This window comes from Gobius niger (assembly GCF_951799975.1).
Source record: "Gobius niger genome assembly, chromosome: 15".
Classification (NCBI taxonomy): domain Eukaryota; kingdom Metazoa; phylum Chordata; class Actinopteri; order Gobiiformes; family Gobiidae; genus Gobius; species Gobius niger.
The window spans coordinates 24,772,515-24,792,968 of record NC_136866.1 but is presented as its reverse complement, the minus strand read 5'-3'; the positions used below and the strand labels follow the sequence as shown (position 1 = coordinate 24,792,968).

The following is a 20,454-nucleotide window of genomic DNA, read 5'->3' as shown; positions in this document are numbered from 1 at the left end:
AGCGGTCCTTTCTCATCAGTGTCTTTCCCACACCCACATTGAATTGAGTTATAAAACATAAAAACTGATTACTGGGGTTTAAGTGCCACAGTTATGCATGATATGCCCACTTTAATTGGATGTTGTCCTGATCTCGAGTGTGCATCAGTCTCATTACTATGATTATTCCCAAGTCGGTGTGGTTTGGTTATTAGCTGGAGAAGGCTGCCGCGGAAAGAAATGGAAAAAGAAATGAATCTTAGGGCTCAATATCTGTAGAGTGACGGGATCTCTCTCTTCACCCCGTCTCTCAAACTATTATTTTTCCTTCATTCTAAAGGTGTTGTTAGTGGCCGACTCCCTGTCCTTTATGTAATGCTTTATATTTTGCGGCATCACTGCTTTCTTTAAATGCAATAAAGAGCTGAGTGTCTCTCTACATGTTCTCTGTTTTCCCCTCGGCTGCTCTGATTACACACAACATCCTGAAACACATTCACAGCCAGGTCCCTCTGTGAATACATCTCAATGTTAACCCTTGCCCACGGCATACAATAACAGTCTTTAGCTCCTGTCTCCTTCTGTTCTGACCTCAGGGATTTGTTCGCAGCGGACCATATGCTGCAGACCGACCTCTTCTGCACCGCCACGCGTTCACACATCAACACTTAACTCCCCCAGCCTTTGGAAAGGCTATAACTGGTTTAGATGACATACTATAGCAAGTCAGTGAGAATGAGTTGGGCTTTTGGGTCTTGTGTCTGTGAGGTCTCTGAGTTTTACTTTGCCCTGAAGGACTCAACTCTCCATCTGCTCATGTTCATTTGGACATTACATTTGTTTGTCTGTTTCACAGGTCAAGGTGTCATCGCTGGTTTCCAGAAAAGTGCTCTTGTAAATCAGTCATTGTGAGGCAACTGCTGCATTGATATGATTTGGTTTATTTTCTTTTGGATGACTCTCTAAAAAGTCTTCTTGCAGGCTTTATGAGTAGTTGGAGCGAGAGAAAAGGAGAGTGGAGGGTTAAAGAGGTCATTCCCTCATGGGACAGTCCATATCTGTGTCAGTGAAGCTCAGTTCACATTGTCAGTGTAAGCTCACTTCACAGTCTTATACCCAGATTCCACGTCTTCTGCCTGTTCACACAGCTACACTCCGCTCCAGTTTGTAAAATAATACCGTGTTTTCCAGGGTATAAGTCGCACCAGCCTTAGCAACCACCTGGGCATGGAGGCGTGACTGCCTTTGACAAGCCTCTCCCGGCAGCACGTTGTTCAAGCACCCTTTTGAGAACTCATTCCGCTAGCTGTGGCCATCTAGCTTTTAGCCCGGGATAAGCTTTTTTGGTTTCTTCATTGCAGTAAGAGTAACCTCCCCTTTTCGCCTCGCAAGTTTCTCACTCACTCCAAACTTCACTGTTTTTAAAATGTTCAGTGGTACAGTAAGTAACTAAGTGCTTTATTTGTCATTGTACAAGCCTTGAGTGCCCTTTAGCGGCTGTCAGTGTGAAAATAACAAACATGAAATTATCTATTTTGATACATAGGTCACTCCTGTGTATAAGTCGCATCCCCAGCCAAGCTATGAAAAAAAGTGTGACTTATAGTCCAGCAAATACGGTACTCTAAATAAAAAAATAAGGGGCAGACGAGCTGTAATCTCTCGGCACAGAGGAGATCGCTCTGAAGGTCGCCCCCTTCTCTTTCACTTTCACAACAATTTTTTTCGGTCGGAGAGAGCGGGGAAAAATCTGGGGGCTAGATTAAGATAGCTACACTAATGCCATTCTTTGGACTAGCAGTCCCAAAATATGGGTAGCACGTTGGTGATGTGGTTTGGCTCCGTTACATTACAACCACAACCTCAGTTCAATTCCCAGGCAAGATGTCTCTTCTTTGTGAAGTTTGTGTGTTTTCTTAATGTTTGGCTATAGCTTTCTCCTACTATCTTGAAGAATACTTACTACCCTACAACATTACAAAGACACCTTTGAAATGTTTGAAGGAAAATTAAAACTAAAACAGTATTCAGATTTATTCCATCGCTCTAGACTTCAGTGAACATTTAAAAAAAGGTAAGTCTGTGGTAAATGTCATTCCTTGCCTGTGATACTAAAAGGTGCAGCTTATGTAAACCTGAAGGTTAATTAACTAAAATACATTTTTCAGTGTCACACTTCAGTGTGATCATTTAAAAATGGAGAACTTTGCACCTCCTGAACCCGCTGTATGTAATAAAAAATGCACAGTGTCGAATGAAGCGGAAATAAATCAAATCAGTGTTGACATTTTACTGTAAGCGTCAGAACAGATCACGCTGAAGGTGAGGGAAGCTGAGCCGGTCACATGTGGCTTTTACTCTGTCAGCGGAAGAACACGCACTGGTAACATTACTGTACAGGCTTTATGCCACAAACAGCAGCAGTGACCTTCTCCGATCTAGAAGTGTTGCTGCGTATTACTCATGACAGAAAGAGGCCTCAGAGCTTCAGATGCTCCCCGTGGTGCTCCGAACCAGAATATTTATAAGGTCATAGAGTGGTGCACCTAAAGTCTTCTAAAAGTGGTTGAAAATGTAACTCTAAAACCCACATTCGCAGTCGAGGACCCACGAGAGCAAGTGAGAGCGAAGGGGGGCAGAGGGTCAGTATGTCTGTGTCACAAGGAAGTTTTATGCCGTGGTAGTGGCGGCATCTCCTGTACGGAGGTAAGTGCTCATGTCACTTCCTACTCCTCTTTTTGTGCATGGTTAGGAAGCTGGTCCATCTAAAACACCTAAAATCCACATGGTTTTACATGGTAGCCACTGGTTCACACTATAATGGCCAATACAGGACAAGGAGATAATGCTCATTGGACGTCTCATATACAGTTTATCAGTAGAAAGGTACAGTTTTTTTGTTTTGCTTTTTGCAAGCAGTGAAATGGGGAGAGTCTGTTTGAGAGTTTGTATTTCTATTGTCGTTTTGTGAAGCACTTTGTGACTCTGTCTGTGAAAGTATAAACTAAATCCTAAAGCAAATGTTCAATGTTTATAGTTCAAACTCATCGCTAACACTTTTCTAACATCCCAATTCACATTCGAGTTCAAAAACAACACAAATAAAGGTCAGATGCTCTAATACTATTTGCTAGCCGCACCTTTAGCTTTGATTGCAGCACATTTTCACTGTGGCATTGTTTCAATAAGCTTCTGCAATGTCAAAAGCCAGTGTTTCGCTTTCATTTTTTACCAAGATCTTGTATTGATGATTGGAGAGTGTGACCACTGCTCAAAGCCCTCTCCAGCACATCCCAAAGATTCTCAATGGGTTTCAGATCAGGAGTCTGTGGCGGCCAATCCATATGTGAAAATGATTCTCCCTGAACCACTCTTTCACAATATGAACCGGATGAATCCTGGCATTGTCATCTTGGAATATGCCCGTGCCATCAGGAAAGAAGAAATCCATTAATGGAATAACCTGGTCATTCATGATGTTCAGGTCATCAGCTGATCTTGTTCTTTGGGCACACAGTGTTGCTGGACCTAGACCTGACCAACTGCAGCAACCCCAGATCAGTTAAATCCAGGTGTTGAGATTTTGTATTGGTCAGGCAGTGTAAGAAGCCTTCACAAATGTCTGCTTTTACAATATATACGAAAGGACAAAACTTTAATTCCACATGTGGATAAAAAAAATCATGTATGTGGACTTTAATGATCTGTGTTAATTCAATAAATGTAAATAACAATGATCCAATAAAATGGCTAAACGCCACTTGTCTCTATGTTTTCGAAAGAGCTCTCATGTAACTCACAACTGGCTCCACGGTCTTTTCTCATTCATGGTTTGTTTGTTGGCTAACGCAAACCTCTCCGTTTAGAAACACATTACGGCATTTTGAAGCGTCCGAAAGGCCCATTCACTCCCTTGAGATCGGGGTCTTACATTCGAGAAATCTGTTGCTACAGTCGACGAGGGCAAGTTTTGAGGCAGATCCATCAGCTTCCACTAAATACGCGGCGCATTCACTCCAGCCTCGCGCTTTCTCTGCGGAGGTCGGAACTGAAAAGGGAAACAAGGCACTCGGTGGAAGTGGAGACGGATCTTGTGAATGGGAGCGCTTTTAGACACTAATGCAGCAGCAGCATCAGCAGCGGCCGGTGAAAGGTCTATTCATCTGTTTTTATGTCATTTCCTAGACCTGAACTCCATTTGTATGACTAATATACAGTACATGTGAAAGGGCTGGAGTGCCATCCACAGATAATGACAGCTATGAGTTACAAAAAAAAAAAATTTGCACCGCTTTCCAAGGCAAGACAACCTTTCAGTAGAGGTGGGAAATATATCGTCTACAAGGTAACATCGAAAGTGCTGTTTGGGAGGCATGTACAATATCGAGTTTATCTCCAATGTCCAATTCCCCCACCCCAAAAAAGGGTGGGGGAATGGGAAGAAAATGGGCAAAAAAGTTCCCTTTCCAAGTAATCTTTCTGCATTTTCCTTTTGTTCTGAACATGGCTAGGGTTAGGTTTAGGGTCAGGGTCAGGTTAGGAACGGCAAATGTCATGTAAGTTTCATGTATGTTGTGCTTCACTCTCACAGATCTTAGTTTCTTCAAAGCATAAGTAGCTCTGAGCGATTTTTGTTACAAAACAGTAGCTCTCAGGACAAAAAGGGTTGTAGTAGAGTTTTGGAGGATCTGTGCTTTACTTGTACTGTATTGGTTTTATGGAGAAAAGAGTCACTGCATAACATCTGAAAAAGGAATTTAATACACCAAAAAAGAAGTCGCCATCTGGATGTATTTAATTGTTCTGATCGGGGGTTGCTGCAGTTGGTCAGGTCAGCGACACCATGTGCCCAATGAATGAGATCAGCTGACGAGATTATCAGGTTATTCCATCAATGGATTTTTTTTCTTCCAAGATGACAATCCCAGGATCATTGGGCTCACATTGTGAAAGAGTGTTTCAGTGAGCAGGAGACATCATTTTCTCACATGGAGTCCAGATCTTAACCAAAATTGAGAATCTTTGGGATGTGCTGGCGAAGGCTTTACTCTGTGGTCACACTCACCCATCATCAATACAAGATCTTGGTGAATAGTCAATGCAACACTGAATCTTTTGACGTTGCAGAAGCTTATTGAAATGCCACAACGAATGTAATCAAAGCTACAGGCGCTACAACCAAATATATATGAGCGGGTGAACTTATTTTGCGGTGATTTTTTGGTGTGTCTGGCAGTGTGCCTTTTGCTGCATTCCTATAAAAGTTATAATGTAACTGTGGAGGTGAAAAGGAAAGGAAAACTGGCAGTCTGTTTTGTCCCATTTAATAGTTTTGTAATGATGCACACCCAAGGAAAGTAGGTGCTGTGAAGATGTCATCAATGGTACTGGTGCCCTACAAGGGAGAAGGTTTGTCCCCATCTTGTTGTTCGTACACGTGTTCAATTAAGGCACAATCTTCATGTTTTTGAGGCTGAATAATTGGTTAGTTTGGTCTGTCGCTCTTATCTGAAGGATTTTGCCCATTCAGTCAAGGGTAAAGCTCTGCACATAAAGGCCCAACACGGTACTCACATGGGGCGAGGAGGATCAAACCTTCCATCTGCGGCAGTGTGTGCATGGTTTTCTTCGTTTGAGATGCAGTAACACGAGTGAAACTGTAATGAAATGGTCCGGCTAAGGCAAAGTGACGGCACAAATTTAAACACGCCGCTGTGACGAGTGTTGCTTGGATTTGCCCGCATGCAAATGAAGGGGAAAGAGTGTGAGTGAATGCTAACGCTGGTGATAGGAGCGGACGGCGGAGTGAGGGATGGAGCGATTACTAATGGTTTTTCTCACCGAGGCGCAGTGGTTACGAAGAGGAGAGTGTGGAAAGGGCAGGTGGAGGGTCTGAAGGGCTGCCGAGGAACAGTGGTGATGGACTCAAGACCTACTCCCCTACCCATCCTGCTTTCTCTTTTAGTCCACATTTATACCTACGGGGGAAGAAAGGCAACATTTGGCCCAAATCTGCCTCCCCCCCAGCATATATTCTTTGGCCCGACAGATCATTTTGAGAAATATATTTTCAATAATAGTGTATTGGCACTAAGTATTGCTGTTTTTGCACACTGAGATCTGTTCTTACCTGGGCTTAGACGAGTTGATGTGTACCTGTCTGGTCTTTATGTGTGCGCTCAGTCACGCAAAAAGACCAAAAATGTTGTTAGCATTTAGCCTCTCCTCCTCTCCTTTCTGGGTCCAAACAGGGGTGAAGTTAGAGGCGACGAAGCTCCTCCACGTTTTCATGAGTAGATACATGATCCAAGTATAGTTACATGAAATTAAACATGTCAATTTTCTAAGCGGATAAACAGGGGTGCTATATTGTAAGGCGTGATAACACATTAGGTGCACTTCGACGTCTGCCCAGTAATTCTTCACTAGAATACTCTGTGCGCACATGTAAAGTCCAGACAGGTACGCATCAACTCATCTAAGCTAAGGTAATAACATGCCTCAGTGTGCAAAAAAGGAGGCCTGTTCCTTTAAAGCTAAGGTATTGACTGAGGTATTGAACTGATCTGGGGTGGCTGCAGTTGGTCTGGTTGCTGGGGTACTATGTGGTATCCCGGGACAAGAACCCACTGCAGCGCATTGTGCATGCTGCAGAGAAGGTGATTGGCTGTCGGCTCCCATCTCTCAAGAACCTGTACACCCCCAGGACCCGGAGGTCGGATCACGGCTGACCCTTCTCACCCTGGACACGGACTATTCACCCCTCTCCCCTAGGGCAGGAGGCTACGGTCCATCCAGACCCATACCTCCCACCCCCTCCACCATCAAAAAAGACCCAACAACTCTGTATCAGACTCATGAACGTAATAACCCGTTCCATTTGCTCTACTGCACTATGTGGCACGTCCACACTCAGACCTGCTGCTAACACTTAATGAGAAATTCACTTTACAAAGCATCGGCACCATTTTAACCAGGACAAAAATTGGTTCTGGAATTGATAAATTTGCCTCCTCCTGCTTTAGTCATAAGTGGACGTTTTTTGCTTAGTTAAATTAAGGCCCACCCATGATATTTCCAGTGGTCCGGTTATGTTTTTTACAGTATAAAGAATTGAAAGAAAGACACACTACTCATTTCCTCATGTTGTCAAGCTGTGAAAGTCCAAGATTGCTGCTGCCTCAAATAGTTCTCATTTCCCTCCCTCACACGCTGATTGAACATAGATTAATTATATACTCATTTCGGGCTTGTGCTACACCAGATGGAGAGGTGAAACACAGCAGACGACTAACATATTTTTGCTTTATTTTAACACTAACATGTGCACAAGTATAGGCCTGTGGTGGCAAAATAATTTCACTCATTAGAAGCAAATCTGTTACCGTACCTTCAAGTGTTCAATTTGCTCTTCACGTTTTTTTGCTTGAAGACAAGGGTCAGACTCTGGTCAAGTTAGATTTGGTTATATCCATTTCCTTGCTTTCATAGTCACAGTAATCCGGTGGAAAAATACTACGACCCGGACCCCTGCGCCCTCTCGGTGCCGACGCATAATTGAGCTTTTGCATCAGCGCCGGCGGTGAATCCTCCGGTGGGTATTTACTCTGCGAGGGATCGTCCAGAGCACAAAGGTCCAGAGGAGACGTCCACCGGATTCAACTAAATTACAGTTTCTGCCTAATTATAAGCCTTGCACATCATTTTATGTTAATGAGTTGGAGGATTTTCAGATCAGGCGATTGGGTGATACAAAAAAAAATGCAGCGAGGTGAGAGTGTCACAAAAACAATTTGCATTTAATGACGTTATTAAAGGTCTTAAATATTCTACATATTTGACTGAATTTCTACTATGTGGATTTCCCCACTAAGCTTACATTACAGACTTAACATAAGGGCAAATATTTCATCCAAACTATGAGAATAACTTCTATTATGCTTCCAGGGATGTCAGGACTTAAATTTTTGAGTCACTGTGAGAGGAAATACGTTACGATTATTCACGATTATCAACCTAATGAAAGGCAACAACTGAGATTTTTAGTTTTTGTTTTTAAAATGCTTTAGTAGTTGCCTACATGAACTTGTAAAGACGCATTGTTTCTAAAACTTCTTTACATAAAAAAAATACATTGAGTGATGCAAAACAATAGTAAACTTAAAGCTGTACTAAGTAACTCATGCCCCTAGAGGCCATAAGTGCCACTGCAGGCGTCGTAGCATCGTGCGTTTTTTTACTCATTAATTGTCCATAAGAGTAAATACTATGCTGACAGAAAAGACAAAGGGAGAGAGGGATATTGTACATACAATTACACAATGGAGATCATTTTTTTTAAGTCAAACTTGGCTGTAAATATTGTTTAAGTGGCGCTATCCCGCAGTTAGCTTTGCCCGTTAGCCTGTTAGCTTCTTCTTCGTGATTCCATTAGTGTGTATTGGTGACTCCAACACAGAGGCAGTCAAGTTGCAAACATGGTTTTCTGGGCAGAGACAATCATCCCATTAACACTTGTATTACCCCCAGGCCCAGAGGGACTACGAAAAGAATAATGATTATGATTATATTATTATTATTTGGCCACAAACTATTCTAGTTTAGGTTTTATGCTCCACATTTTTGTCAAATGTTTTGATGAATAAGAAGTGTGTGTAGTCTAACGTACACAAACAGGACTTTGTGTGCTTGAGTTTTTGTTTCATTTTCATTTTCATTTCAATCAATCAATCAAATTTTATTTGTATAGCGCCCAACAACAGCCAGAAGGTGCCCAGTGCGCTTTCCAGGATAAAAACAAGAATCACAATAGACAACAGTAAATACAAAAACACATAAAAACAGCAGTCGAGTCGGTGGCTATGCATCGAAAGCTTTTCTGAAAAGATGTGTCTTCAACTGTGGTTTAAAAACACTCCGCTCTGTGATGTTTCGAAGCTGTACCGGAAGTGCGTTCCACAGCTTTGGGCCTTGCGCGTCAAATGGCCGGCCTCCAAACTTTTTGTATTTGAACTTGGGAGTGACGAGGGAGGTGTGTTCAGAGAGTTCTGGCTGGTTCGTAGACCGTTACTAAACTATTTCTGTTCATGACAAAGAAGCAGAGAGGAGCGCATTTGCTTTTTGAGTGCATCCGGAGCCAGCTGTGGCCGCTATTTCTGAACATTTGGACAAACTTTATTGGGAATTATGCAGTTTGTTCCTTGACTCTCGAAGGATTATCTCGAAGACGACGTTTCATATAGTGTTAATTTTGACAACTTATTTTAATTTAGTTTTAGTCTTAGTCTTTTGACGAAAATGTAATTCGATTTTAGTCTAGTTTTAGTCCAAAAAATATATTCAATTTTAGTCTAGTTTTAGTCGACTAAAATTGCAACTAAATTTAGTCGACTAAATTTAAGACGACTTTAGTCGACTTTGCGTTGAAAATATTCATTATAATCATATTTAATCTTGTTCCTCTGCTTCAACTACGCCACCGTGGCCCTTATGGTTAACCTATACCCTTTAATAATCGCAAAACCAGTTCATCTTGACATCTCCATACACTGTATAACAACAACAGAACTTTTAATTTAACTTTACAACGATTGTTCCGGTTTTATTTCATTTTATTTTTCATCTCGGTGTAGTTCCATGCGGCCTGCATTTCTATAAAGCACTTTGAATTACTTTGTGTATGAAGCTCCCCTTCCTGCTGACTCTCCCTTTGCCCCGTTCGGTCATTTCAGATCAAGGACAACTTCTTTTTATTCCACCCTTCGCAAACATTCCCCGTTCGGACACGGAGTGATAGAAGCCGGCAGTTAATAAGACATGGCTTTTAAGTAAATCTGTGTGAAAGAGCCACTGCCAAGTCTCCGGTGGGACAGAAGGCGATGGTGGGGGAGATCGGAGAGAGATTGAGGAAGGCCAGATTGAGCGGTTTAAGTGGGTTTCTCTCTCTCTCTCTCTCCACAGCAGCAGTATAGTGGCAGAGGCAGGCAGGGAACAGCCCATAGCCTGGAGATCTTGTTAGCCTCTCGCCTCTGATCAATGAAGAATGACAACGCCACGGGCGAGGGAGCGTCCCGCGGGTGCAGCAGTCAGCCAGCGTGCCGCCCAACGACCATCCAAACAGACCCCACGGCAAACAGAGGGCTCCGCCACGCAGAGGCAACTCGGGTTATGCCGGGCTTAATTGGTTGTTACAATCAAATATTTAAAGGCTAAAAGACAGTGATGTATATGTTCATGTGTGACAGGACATGATGTATCTCCCTGTACTGACACTTTAAGGGTGTGGTTTTCTTTGTGGGTGTTTCCTTATGTTCAATGGGCCAATGTCTTTTTAGCCTCATACCACCGCTTTCAAATGTAAAAACTAGAGCTTACTATGTGTAATGCCTCATTTGAAAGCTAAGCCCTACAACACTTTCTTTTCCATCTAATTTTTAGTCACTTTTTTCTGCACTTTTATCACTTTTCTGTTGCTCTTGTTACTTTTTTCGTTGATTTTTTGTTGCTTTTTCATCCTTGTTTTCTTCCTGTTTTCGTCGCTACTTTGATGCTTTTTTCAAGAAGCTTTTAGATTTGGGTAAAGCCAAACTGGAGAAAAAGTGCTCGGTTCAGGTGGGGGTTAAGAGGTTAAGTTCAGTGGGCAGTTTTTAGGGGCGGGACTTCAATTATTAAACACCTGTGCACCTTTGCTCTCCCTCTCATTGTTCTGTTTTGTCTAGTCCACCAGAGGTCCAGGCCAGTCTGAGGGCCAGTCGGCTGCTCTGCTGGGACGGCGTGTGGTTGCTGGGGTCTTAGCACCAGCAGAGAGACATGTTGCGGAGCAAGCCGACCAAACAGCCTGGACCCCTGGAAAAGAGCCCTTTTCTGAGCCCATCTATTACAAGCTCCATCCTCCTCCAAGTTACTCCTCCTCCCGAAACAACTGAACCCCATCAGAACATGCTCCCTCCCAAATAATTGTCTTCGTCTTGGTCTCCTCGTACCCTGGTGATCGTTACAACTGGTTATCTGAAAGCGGTGGTTCTCAACTGGAATGATGTCAGGACCCACTATAATCCCGTCAAGTTAGCATTAGCGAATTGTTGCGATAAGCCTATTCATTATGGAATCATGACTGTACTACAGAGATAGTTTGGCCGTGCAGCGTGACCCAATAAGATAGAGATGCTTTTACACTGTGATTCCCCTCTAGGATCAGAAAACAGAACAATAATGTGTGGAAGATCTTCAAATTTACAATATCGGATTCATCTCCAATGCCAACAAACGTGGGTGTGAATTAAGGAAAAATTGTGTAAAACAAAAAAAAAAGGAAAAGATGGGGAAAATGGGAGAAATAGGGACAATATTACTAATAAAAAATGAGCAAAAAATAGAGGGAAAAATTGGGAAAATGAGAAAAAAGAAGTTGGGCAAAAAGAAGAAAAACAAACATTTTGAAAAAAATGAAAAAAATACATCACACACACATTTATTTGAGCTGAGACAACCAAGTTACTTCATTTAATGCTGTCCCTGGACCAGCAGCATCAAAACTCGGAAAATGTTTTTTCTTATACCATCCTGGTATTGTTTAACGGTACCCAGCCCTAACGCAAAGTGACCAAACACTTATTTCGGAAATGAGGAATATAGCAACCAATCATCAGGACCCACCATCAACCCACAAGCCAGGACCCAAGTGAGAATATACTCTGTTATATATCATGTCAAATACTGTTTCATCCTACCAATCATTTTCAAATAAATAGCACTTTTCCTATATTAGGCACTCAAACAGCAAGGACCCAATCACCCATTCACACTGTCATTCACACTGTCACCAATGTACGCAGACACTGGAGGAGAGCTGTCTACGGACACAATGACAGTGTTTGAGTGTTTTGTTTCTTTCTCTACGCACTATAGTTTTAACGGTGCCAGTGATATTTCGAAATAAGAGCTACAAAAGGTCCACAGCACTATGGCCCCATTCGCCGGTTCCACATGTGTCAAAGTGCAAAGAAAATGGGATATTTTCTCTATCCAAAGGTTACAGTGAAAATGTCCAATAAAGTCAAAGGTAAAGGTCCGGTCAGCCCCGTGGCAAACCGGCTCCTCGTAGAAAGAAGGCCGAGAGATTAACTTCTGAAGTGTGGTTGCCCTCTGCTCCTGACAGGTCTGGGCATTGACGGATGGGTCAGAGGAACGTCCACGTCAACCTTACTTTGGCCCGTGGGACAGGTATTCAGGTGAGCCCTTGCTCCGATCCTGTCTGTGATCAAGCTCTCTGTCCTGTGTGGATTAACATCAGCTTTCATTGTTAAAACCCCACAATCTTGCCTTTTGCTCAAGTTATACAACCAAGAAACAATGTCTAAGTGGTCCAAAAGCCTAAATAAAGCACTAAAAAGAGGCTTTAACTCTTAACACTGCTTTTAACTTTCAGGCCGTTGTCATTTCTGAGAACCCAGAGCACAGAGGAACGACGTCAAATTCTCAGAAGCGTGCTGCTTTTTCCTCATTAAAATAAGAAAGAGCCTACGCGCCGTGTAAAACAGCGTCTGAGCCCGTAGCTGAGCAGAACACTCAGCATTTATATCACACAGCAAAGCCCTGTTCACATCCTGTCAGCCCCAATGGAAATCACAGAGTTCTTAACCTTTGAGACAGGAAGACAAGCCTGCCCTCTAGCTGTTGTGTCAGAGATAAGACAACAACATTATCCAACAGATTATAAAGCAGGAATATTCAATAACAAGTGTGGAGGTAGGACCCTAAAAGATCGCATATAATGTAGCTAATCTTAAATTCATTATTTTGGTCACAACTTCCATTAAAAGCTGCTTATCCTGTAAACTACTGTTTCCCAACCAGATGTACGGGGAGCCTAGGGGGTACGCAAGCACTTAGCAGAACTTAGCATTCTGTGAGAAAAAAGAAGGTATAATAAAATACCATTTGCATATTAATTTTTTGCATATTAGTTTCTTTAGCAGTAAATTGTATGTCTGATTGTGTTTGTAAGGATCGTGACCATTAAAAATATGACAATAAGAAATATCTTTGAAGAGTTAAAGAGATATTTGTTGCTTGCTTTCCTAAAGATATCACCAAAAGTACTTAGGGGAACTTAGGGTAAGGCAAGGCAACTTTATTTAAACCGCGCATTTCGTACACAAGGCAACTCAATGCGCCTTACAAAGAAGATAGAAGATAATGCAAAATTACAATCAGGTTAAGTTAAGGCAAAGCACATATATAGAAACATCAAGACATGGGAAATACACGATGACCGGCCATTGACCGGGGGGCGGGGCTGAAGAAACGTGTTGAGTCAGACGCAGAACGACGGGGTGGTGGTTAGGGAGGGGGTATGTGTGGTTATTTCCAGTCTGAAAGTCAGTGACCCAGGGAGCTCCTTATCTGGTTTAGCTCCGTGGCTTGGCCTTGAAGGGAAAGTGTTGACAGCGTAGGAGAGATAAGCGCTCCAGCTGCTTCAAACCTCGTCTCTCAGGAGGAAGAGAATGATTCCAGTAATAGTTTATACATTTATAATGAATTAGCTTTTTTCTTGGTCTCAGCATTAGTTCAGTTCTCTACAGCAGGTAGTTCCCTTCACGGTTCATCCCTTTTCCTCCCAAGATATAGTCCGGGTGCTATTTGGCAATGCATAGGTTGGGAACAAGACCTCGACAAACATGCCACCTTGAATAGGCCCAATCTCATCAGACCTCGAGAGCTGAGCAGGGTGGGCGAGTACTAGCCTGGCCAGCCAGAATACACGGTTTCTGGCTGGCCTTTTCTTCACACAGACGGAATTGTCGTGTGATTGGCAGGCATAAACCAATCACAAAATCCAGATATGACGCTAACGGCATGCGGTGTATTTTGTTAACAAGGAGGTTAATAGTTTTACAACAGCATTGGCCAGAAAAGCAGAGACTAATGTGAACGAACTAAGTGATTTTTGCCAAAAAAACTGAATGATACAAGGAGTCATTAGCAACTTTTAACCATATACGGATTCAACAGCGCAACAACTGTTTCAATCGATGTATGTTGAGAACAGGACAAATATACGACATAAGTAATAGGATAAATATTGATTTTCCAATAAAACTTGTTCTTTTCTCCATTTGTACTTTGCAGTGTACTGTAGTGCAGTGAATTGCAGTGCCTCTAATATGCCTTTTCCTCTGGCAATTCCTACCAGGTAGACCAGTGCCAGGTCTGTATAGTCGAGTGTTTCCACTGGTCAGACCAGGGACAGCGAGGTAAAACAGGCAGGTCATACGAGACTTAATATTTCACAACATCATATTGTGGTTGAAACAGTTAATTTTGCTGATGATAGCATTTAGCTGGTGTTAGCATAACCTATGCATGCAGCTTACCTTCATAGATCGTCTTTTAGCTGCTTCTTTCCTCTATCTTTTTGCCTCTGAATACCACAGGGTTCCATCCTTGGCCAGGGCCTGTTCTCACTTTACATGCTGCCGCTCGGGTCCATCATTGCTAGACATAATTTATCATTCCATCTTTATGCCGACGATGTCTATCTATTTACCAGTACTCCCTAACACTGCCTCTGCTCTTGACTCCCTCCATAGCTGCCTTTCGGACATTAAACAATGGCTCGTGCAGAACTTCCTCCACCTCAACGACACTAAATCTGAATTCATTATTTTTGGTTCCAAGGATGTTCCTCAGATTCAGTCCAGGGTCGTGGATCCAGTCCGAGATGCCGTCAGGAACCTGGGAGTCATCTTTGACCGAGAACTAAACTTCAAACAACAGATAAATGCTGTGGTCAAGCCCAGCTTTTTCCAGCTGCGCCTTTTGACCAAGGTGAAGCCTTTTCTCTCACGCCAAGACCTTGAGAAGGCCACCCACGCATTTATCAGTTCTCGGTTGGACTATTGCAACGCTCTCTACTCTGGCCTCCCACAGTCGTCACTCCACCCGTTACAGTTAGTGCAGAATGCAGCAGCCCGTCTTCTCACCGGTTCATCCAGACTCAGCCACATCACTCCCATCCTCTCCTCCCTGCACTGGCTCCCGGTCCGTTTTCGGATTGATTTTAAAATGTTACCGCTTGTTTTTAAAGCCCTCCATGGTCTCGCTCCGTTTTATCTGACTGAGTTGTTGACCGTACATCGCCCCAGCAGAACTCTCCGGTCTGCCCATCAGATGGTTCTGGACGTGCCCAGGTCCCGGTACAAACAGTGGGGCGATCGTTCCTTTGTTGTTGCCGCGCCTAAACTGTGGAACAGCCTGCCCCTCAGTCTGCGTGTTCTCACGGACCTGTCCCTTTTTTAAATCAAGATTAAAGACTCATCTCTTCAAACTTGCTTTTAATACTTAGAGCACTGAATTGTGTCTAGGTTGTAATTATTTGGTGTTTTTAAATGCGTTTTATCTTTCTGTGAAGCACTTTGGTCCTCCTGGTGTTGCTGTAAAGTGCTATATAAATAAACTTTGATTGATTAAATAATTCCATAAACCCCACAAAATGTGTTCACGTTCTTCTCATCGCGACTCACAAAGTGTTAAAAGATTTGTTGCACTGGAAATGGGCGTGGGACTTCTCAGATATGGCATAACTTTAATTCAAGTTACAAATTGGTACACATGATCATTTAAATAGTCAACATTAAGCAGATGTCACTCGCCACAAAGATTGAGTGTCCAAATTGTAAAGAAAACTTGTGTTCGTACTCTGCATTTTACACTCTCTCACAACAAGTCGAAAAATCATTTTTAGACGTGGTGCGGAAGCTCAATCCTCCAGCATCGTCAATCAAAAATAAACTTTAGCGGGCGCCACGGAGCACGCAAACTAATGATCTGCAAAGGTGTTTATTCATGTTTAAACATCAGGTGCGATTTTAAGACTCGACAAAGGATTGGACTCAAATGAAGAAGCATAATTCAGCCACCGGGGCAATCGGGTGGAACAGAAATAGGTCCATCTGTGTCTCTGTCAGTTCAGGCGCAAAGTAACAGTTGAAAAAAGTGGAGAGGGATGCGGCGGTGTGCCCTATCCATCTGCTTAAACAACCATAGCTATTCTGGGCAGCAGAGGTGCAGGAGGGAGAGGAGCTGTGACAGGCTGCGGGGAGAGCTGTGAAAGTGCATAGCTAAGTATCACTGAATACACCACAAAGTGCATATGATAGATTAGACCACTTTTTCCCGTCATAATGTGAAGCTGAACATAAAGTTTGGAATAAATCTTAAATTCTGACACTGAATACTGACATGAATGTGAGACAAACATGTAGTGGAAGTTTTCTGTCGTTTGATGTTTTCATATCCTTCTTATTCCTGGGGTCGTTCATGTAATAGAACATGCCGTGTTTAGAACATGTGTGTGGACTAAAACCGGGCTTAAACTGAGCGATAACACACAACTGACCTGCACACACTGTACGAGTGACATGGACCAGCTGGCTTCCTGGTGCAGTCACAACAACCTGGAGCTGAACGCCCAGAAGACCGTGGAGATGATCGTGGACTTCAGGAAAGACACAGCCCCACCGTCCCCCCCTTGCCTTGACAGACTCTCCCCCATCTCCATTGTGGACTCCTTCTGTTTCCTGGGCACCACCATCACCCAGGACCTCAAATGGGAGCCAACCATCAGCTCCCTCATCAAGAAGGCCCAGCAGAGGAAGTAAAACATCTCGTATTACAGCATAAATGTGAGGCATGTAATGAATATACATAAACAGACTTCAGCTCAGTTTAATCCGTAAATGTGAAGACATCTGCAGATATTTGACCAATCAACATGAAATAAAAAGTGTTTTCATGCCGACAATCCATTCCCTAAACCTAAAGTACAACATCTGAGTAACTCTTTGTGAAAGATCTTTGTGAAAGATCTCAGAATTATAACATATCCACAGAGGTTAAGTGGAGACCACTTGGCCAACTCGCCCACGGGTCAGAAAACTCTTCGACGTTGCCATTTTCAGTCATAAGTATATTGTGAGCAGCTAATCGTGGCTCACAATTTAATTTCAACTGTGACAGCTCGTGTTCCCACATAGTTTACGTCTCTAAAGCTCATAAAAAGTGGAATAGAGTCAACGATCTACATGCAAACAAACAGCGGTTCCAGAAATCCCCCATACTTCATGAGAAAAGATTTTTGTGCATAAACATTGGCAACATTTCTTATACTTCAGTGAAATGTACTTTATAGAGAGGCAGGTTTCATTTATGGTTTTGTTTTGTTAATATATTGGTTGGCCTATGGAGATTTTTGATAATATATTTGTAAGTGAAAACACACACGCCATCTTGTACTTCTATCTTAGTGAGGACACTCAGACATAATGTATTACTCAGACCCTAACCCTTAACCCTAAGCCCCTAACCCTAATCTTAACCCCAAACCTAACCGTAATCTTAATCCAATTCTACCCCAACTCTAAATCCACATCTAAACCCTCAAACAGTCCTTCAAATAAGTGAGGACCATCCAGAATGTCCTCACTTTCCAAAAATGTCCTCACTCCGTTGGTTAAAAGTCACATTGGTCCTCACAATGCCATAAGTACAAGAACACCCCCACACACACACACACACGCGCGCACACACACATTCTGGAATTTAAATCAGGCAGGAAAAAAACTTGAACTTTTGTTAGGCAGAAGCAGGTCAAATGTAATGCTTTTTCATGCCATTTTTTATGCCCAAATACTATATTTTAATGCCACAAATGCAGAAAAATATCAGCACATACTTCATTTACAAACATTTAATCAAACAGAGGAAAGAGAATTGGACAAAACTGCCACAAAAAAAAAACTAATTTAATGCCCCGCGGAAACCCTGAAGGCTTACAAGACTGCAAAGTTTGGAGAAACTAAAGTGTAGAGAAAAAGAAAACTTCACTTTGAGAAAACAGGTCCTCAGGTTTTGTGATTGCATGAGTATACTTTATTTCTCCTGTGTCTAGTTGCAGCTATGGCCAACGCGGTCTCCCAGAAAGGAAATAACCATATTTGGATTACAGCGCCAAACATGTCAATATTGATGTTTTGAAAATTGTGTGTCTTTTGTCCATGACCTACCACATTGCTGATAAGCTGCCATTGTTCTTTTAAACTGTTAATATATATCTCTAAGTCTGTGGAGATTTTGAATGGGGTTTTCAACTCGAGACATACCTGGTGGAGACCGGTTGCAGCGCCACAGTGGCTTTGCTGCGTTGCTATGACGATCATATCTGACCCTTATCCAGAGGTTAATGAGTGGGACTCCTCTCACTGATGAACTATCCATTAACACCGCAGCCGTAATTAAAATGGCCCTGATCTGATTCGAACAGTGTTGTGAGGTTGGAGGTCAAGGCGTTCCTCGGGGCGGCACTGAAGAGTCTCGCTGTCAGCAGGACATGAGCCTTAATGTAGAAATACAAACACACATAACACAAAAAGAACAGTTCACAACAGAAAAATTAAATCTGTGTTTCTCACTGGGAAGATAGTATAAAGGGGAGCGAGACAGAGAGCACAGAAAACAACTTCATCTCTGAGTATTTGCTTCCTAGACTGGAATGAACACCATGTTTGCAGTCTCGGACACTCGGAGGTCAGTCCACTTTGCAAATTGGCCTTTTTCTTTCAGATCAGCTCGGAAAACTACACTGCCTGAACCAAAATATGTGGCCACCTGGATTTCACAAACTGTTATGATCTGGGGTTGCTGCAGTTGGTCAGGTCTAGGTTTAGCAACACTATGAGCCCAAAGAATAAGATCAGCTGAAGACCTGAACATCCTGAATGACATGGGCATATTCTGAGATGACAATGCAAGCATTCATGGGGCTCACATTGTGAAAGAGTGGATCAGGGAGCATGAGACATCATTCTCACACATGGATTGGTCGCCAGAGTCCAGATCTGAACCCCATTGAGAATCTTTGGGATGTGCTGGAGAAGCTTTTGCACAGTGATCACACTCTCCCATCATCAGTACAAGAACTTGCTGAAAGAGGAAACTTTCAGCAAGTTACTTAAGGTTAGATTTAGATAAAGAATTTTGTTGAATACCGAAACGTCCTATTTGTTGACCAAGATCAGTGTTTCCCAAAGTGGGGGTCGGGAACGCCTTGGGGGTCGTGAGATTTTCAGACTATATTTTTTTTTACATTTCTGACATTGAATTTGATCTATTTTTTGATTGAAAACAGCATATTTTTGTGAAATGAAGCCACATATCAAAATACAGTATCCAAACTAACATCATTATATCAGATTTTAACCTCTTAGCCCCCACCTGAACCCGAGCACATTTTCTCCAATTTAGCTTTACTCAAATCTAAAAGCTAAAAAAAAGCATCAAAATAGCAACATGAACAAGGATGAAAACACTACAAAAAAGTGACAAAAAAGCAATAAAAAACATGCCAGCAAAGCAAAAAAAAAAACACAAAAAGGTTATTTTAAAAAGTGACACAAAAGCATGACAAAAAGGAACAAAAACGTCAAAAACATGACAAAAAAAGAGCCAAAAAATTGACGAAAATGTGACAAAATCACATCAAAACTGTGACGACGTGACAACAAGGTTCTAATCACTGTGCTCGGTTCAGGCGGGGGGTAAGAGGTTAAATCACGAAGAAGAAGCTAACAGGCCAACGGGCAAAGCTAACTGCGGGCTAGCGCCACTTAAACAGTATTTACAGCCAAGTTTGAGTGACAAAAATGATCTCCATTGTGTAATTGGATGTACAATATCCCTCTCTCCCTTTGTTTTTTCTGACAGCGTAGTATTTACTCTCACGGACAATTAATGAGTAAAAAAACATAACATGCTACACCTGCAGTGGCGCTTATGGCCTCTAGGGGCATGAGTTACTTAGTGCTGCTTGAGCAAAGTGAGCAAAGCAGTATTCAAAGCAAAAGAATTTCACTCTTTTTTTGTTTCCTACATAATCCCATGTGTTCATTCATAGTTTGATGTCTTCAATGCTGAGAATAAAGGGAAAAAAAATGATACATAACAAGTGTTTCTGAACTTTTGACTGTATACTATATAACAGACTCCCTTTTAGGATGTCATTGGAGGTTTAGTGTTAAAATAAACAGAAAGTCCAGCCGTAACCAGTCACATTAGTCTGTCTGAAATGAGAAAGACCCATCACCTTGAGCTGCTTTGCCTTTATCTTTCCCCTTCAAAGCAGATGGCGTCACCACAAAAGCCTGATTGGTCGGATCGCGAGGCCCGTGTCAGTCGGACAGTGATGAAACGGCGTGCGACTTGTCAGGAGTGGCATCTATTGTTGTTACGGAGGTAATTTATTGTGCGGATGTACCGGGGTTCGCCGTGCCCTTCTGGGGACGCTGCCAGTCACGGTGATGGGATTGGCATCAGACACAGGCTCGGCTCGGGGCTGACAGACGAGCGGGACTGACACGCCAAAGAAGACTGACTTTATGGGGCTTTTTATGTGCTGTAACTTTTACGTGCAGTAAAGGG

At 42.5% G+C, this 20,454-nt stretch overlaps 1 long non-coding RNA gene across 1 annotated transcript in view; it reads right to left on the bottom strand.

Annotated features, from left to right (window-relative positions):
* The window catches only part of LOC306975364, a 712,990-nt gene extending 693,319 nt beyond the window's left edge, over nt 1-19,671 (bottom strand). The window contains exon 1 of the long non-coding RNA XR_013793697.1: nt 19,644-19,671. This is a non-coding gene — a long non-coding RNA (uncharacterized lncRNA). The remainder of the gene's footprint in view (nt 1-19,643) is intronic.
* Nucleotides 19,672-20,454: the final 783 nt, after the last annotated feature.